The following is a 19,327-nucleotide window of genomic DNA, read 5'->3' on the forward strand; positions in this document are numbered from 1 at the left end:
ATCAAGCAGTTATTTAACTATACTCATCAGAAGAAGATAAAGAGAATTTAGAAATATATCGCCCACAATGTCCACTCTACCATTAAAATTTTCTAGACATGAAAAGCAGCAGGGAAATGTGACCTACTGTCAAGGATGGAAAAAAAACAATAAACGGAAAAAAACAATGAAATAATTCAAAGGAAGAAATTAACAAGCAAAGACTTTAAAGAAGCTACTATAAATTTGTTCAAGGACTTAATGGGAAACATGGTCACAATGGGGAATCTCAGCAGATAAATGGAAAATAGTTAAAAAATGAAATACCAGAACTGAAGAGTATGTTATTTCAAAGTGGGCTTAGAGATATCTGTACCACCATGTTCACTGCAGCATTACTCACAATAGCCAAGACACGGAAACAACCTAAATATCCATCAATGGATGAATGAATAAACAAGATATGATATACATATTCAAGAAAATATTGGCCACGAGAAAGAAGGAGATACTGTCATTTGCAACAACATGGATGAACCTTGAGGACATTATGTAAGTGAAATAAATCAGAGAAAGATAAATGCTGTATGATCTCATTTATATGTGGAATCTAAAAAGCTGAACTCATATAAACAGACAGTGGACAAGGGCTGACGGGGGTGGGGGGAATGGGGAGATTTTTGTTAAAGAGCATAAACTTTCAGTTATAAGATAAATTAAGTTCTGGGACTCTAATGTACAGCATGGTAACTATAGTCAACAATACTGTATTGTGTACTTAAAAGCTGCTAGATGAGTAAATCTTAAATATTCTCACCACACATACAAAGTAATGTTAACTGTGTGAGATGACAGATGTGTTAACCCACCTTATTGTGGTAATCATTTAACAATATATACATGTATCAAAGCATCACACTATACACCTTAAACTTATACAATGTTGCTTATCAATTATATCTCAATGAAACTGGAAAATAAGTAAATAAATAAATGGGGGGGGTGGGGAATGGGCTTGACAGCATATTAGAAGCAAAATTAAAAAGAATCAGTGACCTTGAAGACAAATCAGTAGAAATTATTCAATCTGAAGAACTGAGGGCAAAAGATTGAGAAAAAAAATTAAAAATAACAGAAACTCACAGACCTATATTACATTTTTAAGCAAAAGAACAAGAATCTCAGAAGGAGAAGAGAGAATGGGGCAGAAAAAGCATTTTAAAAAATGGCTAAAAATTGGTGAAAAAACCAATCTGCAAATTCAATGAGCTCAACAAACTCTAAGCAGAATAACAACAACAAAAAAAAACACATCAAATTGTTGAAAATTAAAGATGCAATGGAGACCAGAAGACAATTAAGAAGAATCTTTAAGTCAACCAGAATCTATATCCAGCAAAAATATTCTTGAAAATTAAGAGTAAGCATATATATATATAAATATATACACTTACTCTTTATCTGGGGGGGTGTGTGTGTGTGCACGTACACACATAAGCTGAAGACTTTAATCACTAGACCTGGACATTACACAATGTTAAAGGAAATTGAAGTTGAAGGGAAATGACATCAGACGAAACTTAGATCTACACAAATATAGAAAATCCGAAACAACTATGTAGTTATATACAAAACACTCTCTTGTTTCTCTCCTTAAATTCTTTAAAAGGCAACTGACTATTCAAAGCAAAAACAGCATTGTGCTGAAGCAAAAATTAACACACCAATAGCAAAAAGATTAAATGTAATTATGCTTTTTAAGGTTCTTTCATTTTACATCAAGTGGCATAATATTAATGCTAAATGAACTGTAAAAGTTAATCATGAATACTGTAATCCCTAGAGCAGCCACTTATACAAAGCAGTACAGTTTAAAAAGCCCATTAAAGATCTAAAATATTTTTTTAAATTTGACCAACATAAAAGAAGGCAATAAGAGAAGGAACAGAGGAGACAAACTGACAAAACAGAGCAAAATGGGAGAATTAAACTTATCTGTATAAATAACATTAAATGTAAAGTTACCAAATCCTCCACTCAGAGACAGAATTTATTAGATATGTTTACTATTAAAAGAAGGGAGGGAGGAAGGAAGGGAAGAAGGAAGGAAGGAAACCCATTAAATACATGCTGTCTATAAGAGACACACTTTAAAAACAGACACAGGACTTCCCTGGTGACGCAGTGGTTTGGAATCCGCCTGCCAATGCAGGGGACATGGGTTCGAGCCCTGGTCCGGGAAGATCCCACATGCCGCAGAGCAACTGGGCCCGTGAGCCACAACTACTGAGCCCGCGTGCCACAACTACTGAAGCCCGCGTGCCTAGAGCCCATGCTCCACAAGAGAAGCCACTGCAATGAGAAGCCCGTGCACCGCAATGAAGAGCAGCCCCCACTCACTGCAACTAGAGAAAGCCTGTGCGCAGCAACGAAGACCCAACACAGCCAAAAATAAATAAATAAAAATTAAAAAAAAAAACAGACACAATCAGGTTAAACATATAATAAAAAATTATACTCCATAAATATAAATAGTAAACAAAAGAGAACTGGTATAAGTTAACTAATGTCAGAAAAAATTAACTTCAGTAAGAGAATTATCAAAGGTAAAAAGGTCAATTCATCCAGAAGGCATAACAATCCTAAATGAGAATGCATCTAATATCAGAGCTTGAGGGGAAAACTACATGGAGGAAATACATGAAGCAAAAGCTGAAAAAGTTACAGGAAGAAATGAACAAATGCACAGGTATATTTGGAAATTTTAGAACCCCTCTCTCAGCAACTGAAATGGATAAAAAGCAATCCACAGGCATATAAATCAGGGGTCAGCAAACTGCAGGACCTCTGCCCATCTTTGTAAATGAAGTTTTATTATAACACTGCCATGCCCATTCATTTACATATTGCCATGACGGCTTTTTGCACTACAAGGGCAAAGTAGTTAAAACAGAAACAGTATAATTCACAAAACCTGAACTATTGTCTATACAGCCCTTTGCAGGACATTTTCTGACTTCAAATATAGGTGATTTAAAGAACACTATTAACCAACTTAATTGTATGAGACTATATACCACACCATACAATATGCCTCACATTTCAAAAGACAGAAATCTTACAGAGTATATTCTGTGACTATAACAGAATTACATAAAAAATCAATTTCAATAAGCTATCCAGGAAAACCCAAAATATTTGAAAATTAAGCAACACACTTCTAAAAAAATCCATGAGTCAAAGAAGAAATCACAGAGGAAATTAGAAAATATTTTGAACTGAAAATGAAAATACAACATATAAAAATGTGGGGGAAATTATAACTTTAAGTGCTTATATTTAAAAACAAAGTCTTAAATTTAAATATCTAAATTCCCTAATTAAATACCTAAATTTCCAGCTTAAGAAGCCAGAGGATAAAAAGAACAAATTAAACCAAGTGAAAATAAGAGTGAAGGAAATTATCAAGATAAGCATAAAATCAATTAAATTATTGAAACCAAAAGCTGTGGAAAGAAAATTGCTAAACCTCTAGCAAGAATGACCAAGGAGAGAAGACTGTAAAGAGGGGTCACTACAGCTCCTACAGACATTAAAAGGATCACAAGGGAAAATTACAGTCTTTCTGCCAAAAGACTTGATAACTTAAATGAGACAGATATACTGCTTGGGGGAAAAAAGACAAAACAGAAAATCCATATAACCATATATTTACCAAAGAAACAAAACCTGTTACCAAAAATCTTCCCGCATGCACAAAAAACCCTCCATGCCTAGATGGTTACCAAACATTAAAGAAATTATATCAATCGTATACAAACTATTTCTGGAAACAGAAGAGGAAACATTTCCAGGTTTCAGAAGGCTAGTCTAACCATGCTATTAGAAGGCATTACAAGAAATGGCAATCATAGACCAATATTCCTCCTGAACATAGACACTTAAATCCTCAACAAAATATTAGTTGACCAAATTCAGAAACAGATAAAAGGACAATACATCATGACCAAATGAGATTAACCCAGGAATGCAAAATTGGTTTAACTTCCAAAAATCAATAAATATAATTCACCATAATAACAGAATAAAGCGTAAAAGCCATAGTCATCTCAATAAATACAAAAACGGGGGGACATCTAACAAAATTCAACACCCATCCATAATTTAAAAATTAAAATCTCACTAAACTGGGAATAGAAGGGAACATGCTCCATCTGATTTCTTTTAATCTACAAAAAAAACACTGCTGACATTCTACTTAATGTTAAAAGACAATGTTTTCCCCTTAAGATGCGGAATAAAACAAGAATGTCCATTCCCACCATCTCTTCACCATTAAATTGAAAATGCTAGACAGTGCAATAAAGTAACACAAAGAAATAAAAGCTTATAAAGATGGGAGAAAAAAGAATAAAACTGTTTTATTCACAGATATGATTGTTTATGTAGAGAAAATCCTAAAGAATCTACAAAAAAACTATTGGAACTGAATGAATTTCAGCAAGGTCAAAGAATACACACACAATTTTTAAGACAACTACTGTATTTGGATATACTACCAGAAAAAAATCAAAAAATAAAATTTAGAAAATAGCATCAAAAAGAAAAATCTTTAGGAATAAATTTAACTGCAAGATCTCTACGGAAAACATTAAAATGTTACTTTACATTGTATGTACATATGTTAATATGTTAACAAAATCATATTACATAATTGACATAGTAACATATGGAAAAACCTATTTCATTGGGCTGACATAAAGATCTTGCATAGATACGTAGATACGTAAATATAAATTTATGTTTACAGTATGTATCAAAAAAAGACCTAAATAAAAGAAGAGGTAAACAACTGTACTAATAATCTACTGCTGTGTAATAAAGTACTCCAAAACTTCAGCAGTTGAAAATAACATTTATTTTCTCACACAGTTTCTAAGGGTCAGGAATCCAGGAGCAGCTTAGCTGGTGGATCTGGCTCAAGGGTCTCTCATGAGGTTGCAAACTGTAGTTAGGTCTACACTCAACTGAAGGCCAGAGGATCTGCTTCCAAGTTCACTCAAGGCTACTGGCAGAAGGCCTCAATTCTTTGTCATGTGGATGTCAGGAGACAATATTCCATTGGTCTCTTGCATTTCTGCACATCTTGCAACTGAGAATCTCACTGCCTTTTGTTCCAGACTAACTTCCCAAAGGTGTTTATAAAGTGAACAGATGTGGAAGATAAAGTCTCCTCCAGAGCAAAGAACAGGTATGCTTACTGCCCATTAAAAAACATCCAGGTTCCCTATGTTCGGAATTCCTCTCTTGTAATGCAAGCACTGCATGTGCAGTTGTCATCTGACCCTCTTCACATCAAGTGCGATTTGGAGCTTGAGGAACTGGTGCAAAAATGCTGACAGTACCCTGGCTACTACTATAGCTGTGACAATAACCTGTCTTTCGACGCAGACCCAAGAGTCTCATGTCTTCTATCAGCATCCATGAAACTGCAGTAGGCTAACTTGTTAGCTTGCAAGTAGGGTAAAATCTCAGCTCGTTCACAGGCTTGACAATGGGCCTCTCTACAACATGGCAGCTGTTTTCTCCTAGAGTGACTGACGAGAGAGAGAAAGAGACTAATACACAAGCCACTGTGCCTTTTATAACCTAATTTCAGAAGTGACTTCAACCATATTATGTTGGTTACACAGACCAACCCTAATATAATGTGCAAGGTGACTACAAAAGGATACAAATACAAAGAGGCAGAGATCAATGGGAACCATGTTAAAGGCTGACTACCAAATTCAATATTGTTATAGGTCAGTTCTCCCTAAATGTTTTATAGAGCAACACAATCCCAATCAAAATCCCAAAAGGTTCTTTTTTTTTTTTTTTAAATAGAAATTGACAAACTGATTTTAAAATTTATATGGAAACACAAAGGAACTAGACTGGCCAAACAATATTAGAGGATTCACACTATTTGATTCCAAGACTTAAGGTAACAGAGACAGTATGATAATAGCATAGGAGAAACAATTAGATCAAAGAAACAAGAGAGTCCAGAAACAGATCCATACATATGTGTTCAAACATTCCTGGACAAAAACACAAAGGCAGTTCAGTGCAGGAAAGAAAACAAAATTTTTCAGACAATGGTGTTGGGATTGGATAAATGCATTTGTAAAAACGAACCTCAACGCCTACTTCACACCATGCACAATAATTAATTCAAGATGGATCATAGCCCTGTACGCAAAAGACTATGAAACTTCTAAAAGAAAACAAGGGAAACTATTTTCAAGACTTGGGAGTAGGCAAAAGCTTCTTAAAACTCAAATCTATTAAAGAAAAAAATTGATTAATTGAACTTCGTCAAAATTAAAAACTTTAGCTTATCAAAATACACTGTTAAGGAAAACACAAACTTACAAACTGGGACAAAATACTCTCAATACACTGATGTGACAAAAAACATATCCAGACTATATTAAGAATTCTTACACATCAATAATAAAAAGATAACCAACTTTTTTTAATGTGCAAAAAACTTAGGGATATTCCACAAAAGAAAATACACTAATTATTGACAATTGTCAGTAACCATATGAAACATCATTAGCTCGCAAGGAAATCCAAAATAACACCACAACATACCATTTCACGTCCACTAAATAGCTAAAATTTAAAAAATGATTATCCAAATGCTGGCAAGGATGTAGAGCAACTAGAACTAACACAGAGTCACAGTGAGAGTATATAAGAGAAAACTGAAAAATTACACAGCAGTTTTTTATATAGTAAAACACTCATCTGCCTGTGAACCAGCAATTCCAATCCTAGGCATTTACTCAAGAGAAATGAAAACACATGTTTGCAAGAAGATCCCTGCAGGCCTTATTCTTAACAATAAGAAACTGGAAACAACTCAAATATCCACCAACAGAAGAAAAGATAAACTCTGGTATATTCATCTAACAAAATACTACTCAGCAATAAAAAGAAGAACTCTGACACATCCAACCTCATAGATGCATCTGGAAATATATGTTAAGCAAAAGAAGCCAGATGCAAAAAAGCACACACTGTATGAAGACCAAACAAAATAATCTACATTGTTAGACATCACAGTGCTTGGGAGAGAGGGGAACAGAATGGAAAGGGCAACCACTGAACTTTCTGGGGTGATGAGAAGGTTCTTTATCATCTTCTGGTTATCAGTCAGTTACACGGGTATAACTGTCACACCTAAAAGCGAACAGCTAAAATCTGTACATTTTACTGTATTCAATTTACATCTCAATTTAAATAAATAAAAACAAATTTTAAAAATAAATTTGAGCTCATAGTATTAATTTTCCATTTTTTCTTTGTCCTGGGTTGTCCACATATATACTTAGTGTATATATATATACACATTTATGGGTTATCAGTAATTGTTACTCATCTACTATGTGCCAAACATGATGCTAGCTTCCAAAATAACTGTTAAGTCCATGCCTCAAGAGGATAACAATCTAAAGCAAGGAAATACACAATAACAATACACATGTGAGGGTTTCCATTATAAAGATATACACAAGGGGGACTTCCCTGGTGGTGCAGTGGTTAAGAATCCGCCTGCCAATGCAAGGGACACGGGTTCGAGCCCTGGTCCGGGAAGATCCCACATGCCGCCGAGCAACTAAGCCCTCGAGCCACAACTACTGAACCTGTGCTCTAGAGCCCTCGAGCCACAATTACTGAGCCCGCGTGCCTAGAGCCCATGCTCCGCAACAAAGAGAAGCCACCACAGTGAGAAGCCCGTGCACCCCAACGAAGACCCAACACAGCCAAAAATAAAAATTAATTAATTTAAAAAAAAGAAAAGATATACACAGGGACTTGTGAGAAAGAGAAAAGGGCACCATACACTGCCTGAAAGAAGAGTTAGGTAACAGAAAAGCCTTTTCATTAGGTGAAGGATGAAAAGCAGGACTTCGGACGTGCAGACAAGCAGGAATGGATCATTATAAGCAGAGAAATACCACATGCAAAGACACAGAGGCAAAGGGTCTAACACAACAGGGAGCTAGGAGCAGTTCAGTGTTTTTGGAGTTTGGAGAACCTATGGGGAAAAAAAGGAAATGCCAGCAAGGTAGGTAGGTACCATGCTAAGGTGAAGGCATTTGGATTATAGAGGCAGTGAAGAGGCACTGAACAGCTTTAAGCAAGGGAATGACACACACAAATCTGCAATTAGAAGTATCACTCTGCTAACACTGTGAGAGAAAGCCTAAAAGAGAGTGAAAACTGGAAGCAGAGCTACCTGTAAGAAGGCACCTGCAACAAGCTAGTCATGTTTCCTTTTAGTAAACCAACACTGCACATAGACTGAAGAGAAATTCAAGAATCCCCAAAATGGACAGGAAAATGAGTAAAGATTAAGATCAGACTGTTCACAGAAAAAAAAAAAAAGAATGATCAAAATGGCCCAAACATATGAAAGGATACTCATCTTCACTCATAAGAGAAATGTAATGACATAAATCACAGCAAGATCCTTTTTGACCCACCTCCTAGAGAAATGGAAATAAAAACATAAACAAATGGGACCTAATGAAACTTCAAAGCTTTTGCACAGCAAAGGAAACCATAAACAAGACGAAAAGACAACCCGCAGAATGGGAGAAAATATTTGCAAGTGAAGCAACTGACAAAGGACTAATCTCCAAAATTTACAAGCAGCTCATGCAGCTCAATGTCAAAAAACAAAAACAAAAACACAATCCAAAATTGGGTAGAAGACCTAAACAGACATTTCTCCAAAGAAAATTTACAAACAGGCAACAAACACACGAAAGAATGCTCAACATCACTAATCATCAGAGAAATGCAAATCAAAACTACAATAAGGTATCACCTCACACCAGTCAGAATGACCGTCATCAAAAAAATCTACAAACAATAAATGCTGGAGAGGGTGTGGGAAAAGGGAACCCTCTTGCACTGTTGGTGGGAATGTAAATTGATACAGCCACTATGGAGAACAGTATGGAGGTTCCTTAAACTAAAAATAGAACTACCATATGACCCAGCAATCCCACTCCCGGGCATGTACCCTGAGAAAACCATAATTCAAAAAGAGACGTGTACCACAACTCTATTTACAATACACAGAACATGGAAGAAACCTAAGTGTCCATCAACAGATGAATGGATAAAGAAGATGTGGCACATATATACAATGGAGTATTACTCAGCCATAAAAAGAAACGAAATTGAGTTATTTCTAGTGAAGTGGATGGACCCAGAGTCTATCATACAGAGTGAAATAAGTCAGAAAGAGAAAAACAAATACCGTACACTAACATATATATATGGAATCTAAAAAAAAAAAAAAAAAAAAAAGGTTATGAAGAACCTGGGGGCAGGACAGGAATAATGACGCAGATGTAGATAATGGACTTGAGGACACGGGGAGGGGGAAGGGTAAGCTGGGACGAAGTGAGAGAGTGGCACTGACAATATATACACAACCAAATGTAAAATAGCTAGTGGGAAGCAGTCGCATAGCACAGGGAGATCAGCTCAGTACTCTGTGACCACCTAGAGGGGCTGGATAGGGAGGGTGGGAGGGAGACGCAAGAGGGAGGGTATATGGGGATATATGTATATGTATAGCTGATTCACTTTGCTAAACAGCAGAAACTAACACACCATTGTAAAGCAATTATACTCCAATAAAGATGTTTTAAAAAAAAAAGAGAAATGTAAATTAAAACTACACTGAGGTACCATTTTTCACCTATCATATTGGCAAAAATCCAAAAAGTGTCATTGTATGCTGTGGTGGCAAGGCTTTAGGAAAACAAGTACTCTCGCGTATACATTACTGTTACAACCCTCATGAAGGACAACGGAACAATATCTATCAAAATTATATCCTACAACCCTCATGAAGAACACCTTAACAGTATCTATCAAAATTGTATCCGCTTTATTCTTTGACCCAATAATTCCACTTCTAGGAAGTTAATCTACAGACACACCTGCATGTGTACAAAATGATATATGTACAAGGTTGTTCATGCAGCATCTTTCTAATAGCAAGAACTGGAAACAATTTAACTGTCCATCAGTGGGCTAGTTAAATTATGGTCCATAAACAAAATGAGCACTCTGCAGCTGTTGAGAGAGAGAGCACACATACTAGCACTTTATATACTAATACAGGAAGATCTCCAGGGTATACTGTTAAGTGACATAAATAAATAAATAAATAAATAGATAGATAGATAGATAGATAGATAGATAGATAAATAAAAGGCAAAGCAATTAAACTTTCCAACATTAGTGTAAGACATGTGTTGGGGTGAGGGGAGGCGTGGGGTGGGATACATATACTTGTACAGGGTTGTATTTTTTAAATCCCCAGAAGGATATATAAGAAATCCAATAATACTAGTAAACTGCTGTAGGAGTCTGGGAACTATACAGATGAGGAAGGGTATGGAAAAGAGACTTTTTTTCTCTTTTTGGTTTTTTACTTTTGAAGTATTACTGTGCAGATAGTGTTAAAAAAAAAAAAACAACTTTGAAACTACTGTATCAGAATCAACAGGATTTGGTAACTCATTTGATTTAAGAAGTAAAGGAGATAGAGAGGTCAAGATGACACCCAAGTTGCTGACTTGATGACAAACCTAGCCATTCAACTTAAAAAAAAATCTGTATTAACCAGTGCAGATGTTAAAGGATAGAGGAAGGCAGCTCAGTTTTGGACATGTACTGGAAGTGTTGTGTCTGATGGCATATGAGAAAAAGATGATAGGAAATTGAGAAGAAATGTTAGGGATATGGCTGTTAGCAGAAGCCTTGGAGAAAAAAAAGGAAAACATTTTATATGAGCCTAATTTACCTAGGAATTATTTATTCTGCAAACCCAATTAACCCAGAGAATAAAACTAAAAAGGCAACTAACTCAAAGTGACAGCATAAGGCCACATAATCATACCCTCTTCTCACAGACACCAGGCTCTCACTAAAAGCTTATTTATTTCTTACATTTAGCTAACTTCCCAAGTTCACAACAGATTAGAAACATCAAAAAAGGGTGCGGGTGAGAATTCCCCGGCTGTCCAGTGGTTAGGACTTGGGGCTTTCACTGCCGAGGGCCCGGGTTGGATCCCTGGTCCAGGAACTAAGGTCCCTCAAGCCTCGAGGCATGGCAAAAAGTAAATAAGTAATTTTTTTTTAAAAAGGGTGCAGGTGTAGCTACCAGAGGCAACCATTTGGCAGCAACATGAGGCAGCAAAAAAAAAAAAAAAAAAAAAAAAAAGATGGGAATACCACCAATACCTCAAAAAAGCACAGCATTCTTCAAGTGCTCTTCACAGAGCCAGAGTCCCATATTTTATCATCTAAGACTTGGCCAAAATGGTCCCTCCTTTAAGAAGTTTTTCATGGTTCCTGCACTCTTAACCTAAGTAATTAATCTCCCTTTAACAAATTTCCAATTTCAAATATGTTGTTTACACCTTCCCGAAAGCACTTTATTCTGCCTCGTTTTATAATTATTTTACAATTATAACTGGTATAACTGGTATTTTGTGATACCAGTCTCTTTCTTCCCACTTGAATACAGATCTCTTAAATAAAGGTGTATCTTTCATCTTTATATCTCTGAGCACAATTTCCTTACATAGTATAGCATGCAAATATCCATTCAACAAATATCTGTATTTGCCTTCTCTAAAGTCTTGTGAATGGACCTGCCACAAAATAGAGTCTCCCTGCCCCAAGTTATGATAGTTTTTTATTAAGTACTTACATACTTGTCACCAAGGGAAGCATTATGGCCTGGCTTATACCAAAAACTAATTTAAGGGGTGACTGGAAGTGACCGCTAATGGGTTTAGGGTTTCTTTTATAACAGACAAAAATATTCTAAGAGCAGATTGTGGTGATGGTAGCACACACCTGCAAATGTATTAGAAATTGATGAATTGCACACTTTCAATATGTGAACTGTATGGAATGTGAATTATATCTCAATAAAGCTGCTTTTAAAAATGAGATACCTGCTATTATTCCCCACTTCACAGATTAAGAAACTGAGGCTTGGCAAGATTAGGTAATTTATCCACGGTGACAAAGCTAGCTAGTGATGGAGGCAGGATAAAAACCCAAGCAGTCTTGACTCTATGTCTATATGCTTAACCGCCATGCTCTTCTGCTTTCCTCAGCAAAGGACTTCACTTATCAAGCATCATATTAAATGCCTAAATATGTTCCTACTGCTGTTCAAGCCTTCAATGCTAGTGACCTTCCAAACTCCACGTAGGACTGCAAAGCCTTGACCTAATTATGTTACACCATGAAGGTAGAGGAGAAGGAAAGCAAAACGCTGAAAAGAAAAGGACCAAAGAGACAGAGGAGGGGAAAAAAGTACTCAAGATCTATATTTCAAAGCTTTCCATTGTGAGCATAAGACTACATGAAACATTACTACTGCTTGACTGCTATCATCAAAGTTGGTGGGCAGGCCTAATTCACCGGAGCTGGGGGCTTCCTGGACTAGGTCTGCTGAATCCAGGGTTTCTTGGCAAAAGAGACATTTTAGGCCAGATGATTTTTTGTTGTGGAGGGCTGCCCTACACATTGTAGGATGTTTAGCAGCATCCCTGCCTCTACTCACTAGATACCAGTAGCACCACTCTTCCCACTCCCAGTTGTGACAACCAAAATGTCTCCAGGCATTACCAAAGGTCCTTGGGCGAGGAGCTGGGGAAGGAAGGGGTGTTCAAAATCACCCCCATTTGACAGCCACTGGCCTAGACTAAAGGTAAAGTTGAAAAAGGGCCAGCCATTTGATATTAACTAGTGTACATAATAACTGGAGACAAAAACTTTTTTTTAACCAGCTTTACTGAGACATCTTTGACATATAAAAATGTAGATATTTAAGGTATACAGCTTGTCTTTTGATATATGCATGCATTGTGAAAACTTCACCACAATCAAGCTAATTAACACATCTCTACATACTTACCATGGGCGGGGGGGGGGGGGGGGGGGGCGGGGTTGGGATAGGGGGTAACAGACAAGAGCCTTTTAAACCAATTGCCTCCCAAGCCTACTAAGAAAAAAAACTTATTTCATTTAAAAAAAAAAAAAATGTGAAGCTGGGGTGGGGGCAGCATGTAGGGATTAAATAGGAACAAAGCTCATGTAGTCATGCCAACTTCTGCACAGGTCAGCATGTAAGGCCCCTGACACTAGCAGAATATCAACTATAAAGAGGGACTACTAAAGATCAGAAAATAGATCTAAAGAATGTTAGAAATGAGAACTGCTCCCTTTGGTTTTAAGAAAAATCAGTTTCCCTTATAATAAAAACTAAGTGTCCCTCATCTCTGGAAGAACTGAAACATCAAAGTCAAGGTTGCCACCCCACCAGGGAAGAGGAGCAAGTCAAATGACAGTATAAATAAAAATGAAATGACAGTTGGGGCACAAGGGGGGACTGGTGAGACAGGACAAGCAGACAGTAGGAGATAGAGCTGACCCTATATGAAATTACTTGCCCTGACTCTCGAATCTCCCTTCCTGCCTTTATATAATCTTCCATTAAGACCAAGTTAAGGGCTTTCAATACTTAACCTCTGGCTATTGTTCAAAGTCTAGCACTGCAGCCTCCCCATTCAGAGCACTGCTCCCCCTCAAGGTGCCACGGGCTCTGAAACCTTATTTCTCTCTAAAAGTTCCATCTCCTTCAAACCATTTTAGATGGGGGGGAGGGGCGCACAGATAACTTAACCTACTCAATCTAAAGTGTGTGCTGCAAGTAACCTCTGCCCAATAAGCATACAAAAATGTTTTCCCCTCCTCATAATCAACAAAATGCAAACCCAAAACAAGATACAAACTTCACATATCAAATCAGCAAAAGGCATAAAGTTTAATAAAGCCCAATGTTGGCGAACATGTAACAGTCAGAGTCATATACTGTCGGTTTGTGTAAGTAGTTACAACCTACATACCACTCAAAAGGAGTCAGAATAAATTATGGTGACACATGCATATAATACTCTAATCATTGTTTAAACTATGTTGATCTATATGTGCCAATATGAGGAGCTATGTGACATCAACTACAGAAAAAAGTAAATTTCAGAAAAAAAGTAAACAATATAGCTTTTAATCACAAAAAAAAAGCAGTAAGTATAATACTATTTGCATAAATTTTTTGAAAAGTAAATTTTCTGAAAACTGTTAACAGTGGATTACCTTTTAGGGGGAAGAGATAAAGTAGCTTTTATTTTTATTTTCTGTACCATAAGAATTTCCTTATCATATACGTGTACAACTTTTAACTTAAAATATACGATTCTTTAAAGTACTCTGTTCCCGCCAACCTTAACAACTACTCTCACTACCAACTCTCCATACACACCCCAACTCCCATCCCAATATCTGAAGGCTAACAAATTGCCTGACGGAATTTCAGCTACTTAGGGATGCATTTTGTAAACACATTTTGGATATATATCTGGGGCTTTTCTTTAAAATCTCTTCCCTTACTTCTCTAAAACCACCTCTGAGATGAAAGAGAAAAAGAATCCCTACACTGCCCAGGGAACCACAAACTCTTGTTTCCTTTTGGGCCCCCTAACCATTCTCTCCAAGAGAGAGACAATGCTTGTGGTCATAATGTCCCCTCCTTCGCTCTCCCACATAAAGAAGAACAACCTTAACTGTCACTGAAGAGGGAGGAAGGCCTGCCCCTTGTAGAATCACTTAACAGCAGGGATCCTACTCTGGTTTTTCTCAGCTCTCATCACCTTGGTGCAAGTGGCAAACCACCACTCAAAACTTCTATAGGGCAGAGTCTCAGTCCTGTTTATTACATCATCCATGGTACAGTATATATATGAAGCTTAGTATTTGCTCATTTTAACTGAATCAGGTCAGAGCAATCTCTGTCAAAGGGAGGCAAGTTAGTGGAGTACTTCTAGATCATGGTCCTTTAAAGATGCCTCAAATTAGCTTCCTGCTTATCAGTCTTTCCTCCACTCCCCTTAGCTGACTTATAAGTTTTACATACCTAAACCAAGTATTTCTAATTACTGCTTATTACTGATGTCTAATCATTAGAGCACAATAACTATCATGGATATTTTTAAACATCTCAGAGTAATGGCTTTAAGATTTACTTTAAACAACTAAATTTAACTAATCTGAGTTTAATCTTCACGATTTTCTCACTGAGCATGATCACCCCTATCAACTGAAACAATTACAGCAAACTTATCCTTAATTTTGAACTAATTAGGGAGAAAGAGTTATAAAACCTTTTTCAAGTATTGGGGAAAATGGTTATAATCAGGTGGTTCATGACAGTATAGTGTGAGGAAGAGCTGACCTCTACACTCCAAGGAAGCACAATTTTGAACCATTTGGCAGCTTCTTAAATAAGCTTAAAAAGTAAATATGTTCTCAGAGAAATTACTGGGTTTATTTTTAGACTAAGTATTTTTGGAATTTTTAACATTTCCAAATAGGAATACTCAAACCAAATACAATTTTCTCCAAACACCTACTGTAACTGGAAGCAAATGACTTGTGTAGCAAATTGAGTTTAAAAGTAAAAAAAAAAAAGTAAAAAATAAAAAAAAAATAACACACTCATGCACACATGCATCTTATAACAAAATAAAGTTCAACACTAACTTCCAAATTACTCTGGCTTACAAGTTTAACAAAGAATAAATAAATGCCTTGTCAAGTATTGTTACACAATGAAAGATCAAGCAACTCCAGGAGACAGAGACATGCAAGAGGTTATCTTCTGAGACAATTCAAGTGGACCGAATCCTGGAAAGAAATTATTAAAACCAGACTCTGAAACAGATGGTTAACCTCGAAACTTTATTTCTTGGTTGAATGAATGAAAAAAGGGGGGGGAAGGAGACAGAATAATATGCTACCTGGCAATAATTTTAAATATTGCTTAAGTCCTGAATAAAACAATACAGACCACGTGGATGCTTCTAAGCCTCCAGGAGATCGAAGGGCTGCCTCAATTCCACCACAAGAATATGACTTTGACTTTGAATAAATCAATCAAGTTACAATCTGAACCTAATTTCTCATGCATATAATGAGTGAGTTGGAGAGCTTCTAAGTTTCCTTATAGCTCTCTAACACTAACAAAGGAAATACAAATTTATTCTTTTCTAATATAGATTATATACAGTACTTGTCATCCAAGCCAAATCACAGTGAGCTCTCCTGTTAGTTCTAGGCACACATGATCAAAAAAAGTAGCACCGAGGAAGCCACAGGACAATCCTAATCTCCAAGAGGGAGAAGCAGAAAGAACACAATCTCCCAAAATATTCCCCTCTACACAAAGTTTTGGGTACCATTCAGTCTTCACCAGGGCAAGCCCTGTCTAATAGAGCATATCACTTTATTTTAGGCTTAACAAATTATTGACAAAGCCTGGTCCTCAAAACATAACTCTTTGTATCCGTTAAAGTTGCAAACCATTTTAAAATAAATTTAAAATTTAAACTTTTATCCAACAGCCAGCTCAGTAGAACTAGTTGTCAAATACACTTAGTACAAAACATTCCACGACAACAAGGATCACTATCTTCACCAAGTTATCTCCTCTAATTTTTGGGAAAAGTGAGGAAAAAGGCATAACCAGACAAGAATGAAAGTGACAGGAAGAGTACAAAAGCTACTGTAAAAAAACAAAGTTAATACAAGGAGAATCAACCTCAACAAAAAAGGAGAAAATAAGAAAGGGCACAAAAGTTCTTTAAGAAAAAATAAAGGCCAATACAAACACTACCTTGTCATTTAAAATACTCACACGTTCAAGTAAAACCCAGAGTATAATTTTTTAAACCATCAAAAAAGGCACAAAAAATTACTATTTCAGTAATCAAAGAATATCTAACGTGCACCTTTTCTATATACATTCGTACATTTATTTTGAAAGAATAATGTTCTCAATTTTTTTTTACAGTTTTCAAAATAAATCTACCTTTCTATAAGAAGTTCCATGTTGAAACTGTCACCTACATATTCATCACTATAAATTTTAATTAGGTTTTCTGCTATCACCAGACGATACCAGATTAATCGTTCCACAAACTGACCTGCACACACCACAGGAATGCTCATCTTATTGTCTAAAACTGCTAACATCTCCAACATATGTACTGCATAAATAAGTGTCCTTTCTAGCCCATATTTTGCTTAATACCATTTTTGTGTTTTTAACTATTTTACTTGACTACTGCTTACGTAAGTATAGAAAATGCTCTATCTTGGAACTTCACCTACATGTGTTCAGAACAATGATTATACTGCCATTCAAGTTTTAAATAATTATGACTTATTTACAGCTCGCCTCATATATAAACACACTTGAATTTTTAGAAGTTATTAGGAAGACAGTAAAAGACCTCCAAAACTCACTCAAGACCGCAGACCAACCTTCGAAAGTAAAGGCTACATCCAAAGTCTCCCAAACGGTTTAACAAACAGGGTTGGGTAGGGTCGTTCAGGACAGTACTGCCCATCCATCATTTCATAACAGAAGTGTGAGAAGAGCGTTCAACGCACGTCCTTCAAAATCAAATATAGGGTTCCCTTTCGGGGGTTGGTTAGGATGCCTAAACATGTGTCAAGTAGGCAGGGACCTGTTCTTTCAAACCCTACCCCGAGTTTACACGGGCCGCGAAGGAACGCAGGAACAGGAAACTCTGAAGCCGACGAGGTGCAGCGTTTCAGGGTTCAGACTCATTCCCTCGAATAACTGTACCGCGGCTTAGCGTAGCTTTAACGCATATACCAAAAGGCAACAGCAGCAAGAAACCACAAACAGCGTTTCCTCTCGACCAGAAACTTTTCAGGTGTCACTAAGATAAGAGACTGCGAAAATGTCAACGGTACAGCTGCACACCGTTTGCATGGTCGCTCCGACTCCCAGGCTTCCGAAAGGAACGCTAGAACTCAGTGGTGGCCCAGGAGAAGCCACTCCAGCCCATGCTGGACTCTTCCTCAACTAGGTCCTCGGGTGCCTGCAGCACCAGCTCCAAGAGGCGCGGTAGGCGAGCTTTAATCTCCCGCGACCGGCAAGTAACAGGATAAAAATGTCACTCGGTCGGCCCGTTGTCGTCGCCCGGAGCGGAGGCTGCGCGGCGCGGGCGACCCAGCGGCGGGGGCGAGGGCGCCGAGGCCCGCACACCGCCCCGAGGTCAGCCCCGACCCGCGCTCCCCGCCCCTCGCCCGGAAGGGGGAAAACCCGCCCGCGGGAGGATTCAACAGGAGCGCCGCGCCGCCCGCCTGCCGCCCGGGAAACAGCCGCCCGGCGGCCGGGCGCGGGGGGAGGGGCGGCGGGGCGCGGGCGGCGGGGCGGCGGGCAGCCGGCGCGGACCCCCGGCCGCGCGCAAGGTCACCGCCCGCCGCCCTCGACGCCGCGGGCGCCCCAGCCCGGCCAGGGCGGCAAGTTTAATTTCCAGAGGCTGCGGCGGAGCCTGCGGCGTGGAGGGAAAGCGCCGGCCGCGGGGCCCTCCCCACCCCCACCGCAGAACCCGGCCCACGCCCCCAGCCCGCGCCCTACTCCTCCCGGCCCCGCCGCCGCCAGGCAGCCAGCGGCTGCAGCCCCCGATGCCGGGAGGCGAGTCTCGGCTGGCAGGCGGGCGGCGCTTGAGCCCCGCCACAGACTCAGCCGCGGTGGCGGGCGCTGAAAAATGGAGCGCGGCGACCAGAAGGAAGAGACATTTTCTTCCCGTTAACTGAATTGCTTCCTACCTCCGGGTGGCCGACTCGCTACTCCTCTCACTCCGCTGCTCTCCGGGATCCGCCGCCGCCGCCGCATCCAATCGCCTCCTCCCCCCCCCCTCCCCTTCCGCAGCCAGCCCGGCCGTTCCTCCTCCTCTCCGCTTCAAAATGGCGCCAAGCGCTATTCAGCGGCTGCTCCAATCGAACCGCCGCGGACAGCACCCGGGGGCAAGCACAGCGCCGCGTGGGTGCGCAGCGCCCCCTGCCGACCAGACAGTCGCGCGCGCGCGCCCGCCGACCCCTCCGCCCGACTCCCCGCCTCCCCGCCCCGTGCGCGGGTGCGTGCCCGCCTCCGCTCCGCCCCTGCCCGCCCGTCGTTCGCGCACGCAGCCACACGGGCACGCCGCTGCTGTAGCCGCGGTGGCGGAGAGATTGGCGGCTGTCAATGCTTTCTCGCTTCCTTGACTTTTGCCGAAAACCACATAAATTGTTATATATCTCTAGCCTTACGGGTAAAAGTTGGGAAATTTTTTTGGGGGGGGAATTTTTTAAAACAGTGAAACTGAGTACTAATGTT

The 19,327-nt window shown here is 39.1% G+C and overlaps 1 protein-coding gene across 6 annotated transcripts in view; it reads right to left on the reverse strand.

Annotated features, from left to right (window-relative positions):
- Positions 1-18,859, reverse strand: part of PDS5B (PDS5 cohesin associated factor B) — a 193,750-nt gene extending 174,891 nt beyond the window's left edge. For 3 of the 6 annotated variants that reach the window (XM_061171206.1, XM_061171205.1, XM_061171202.1), the window contains exon 1: positions 18,781-18,846. The gene's annotated coding sequence lies outside the window, so the exon portion shown is untranslated. Of the gene's footprint in view, positions 1-18,780 lie in introns of all 6 variants that reach the window. The other 3 variants (XM_061171203.1, XM_061171207.1, XM_061171204.1) reach the window with 3 other exon arrangements.
- Positions 18,860-19,327: the final 468 nt, after the last annotated feature.

Source organism: Eubalaena glacialis, chromosome 16, assembly GCF_028564815.1.
Source record: "Eubalaena glacialis isolate mEubGla1 chromosome 16, mEubGla1.1.hap2.+ XY, whole genome shotgun sequence".
Classification (NCBI taxonomy): domain Eukaryota; kingdom Metazoa; phylum Chordata; class Mammalia; order Artiodactyla; family Balaenidae; genus Eubalaena; species Eubalaena glacialis.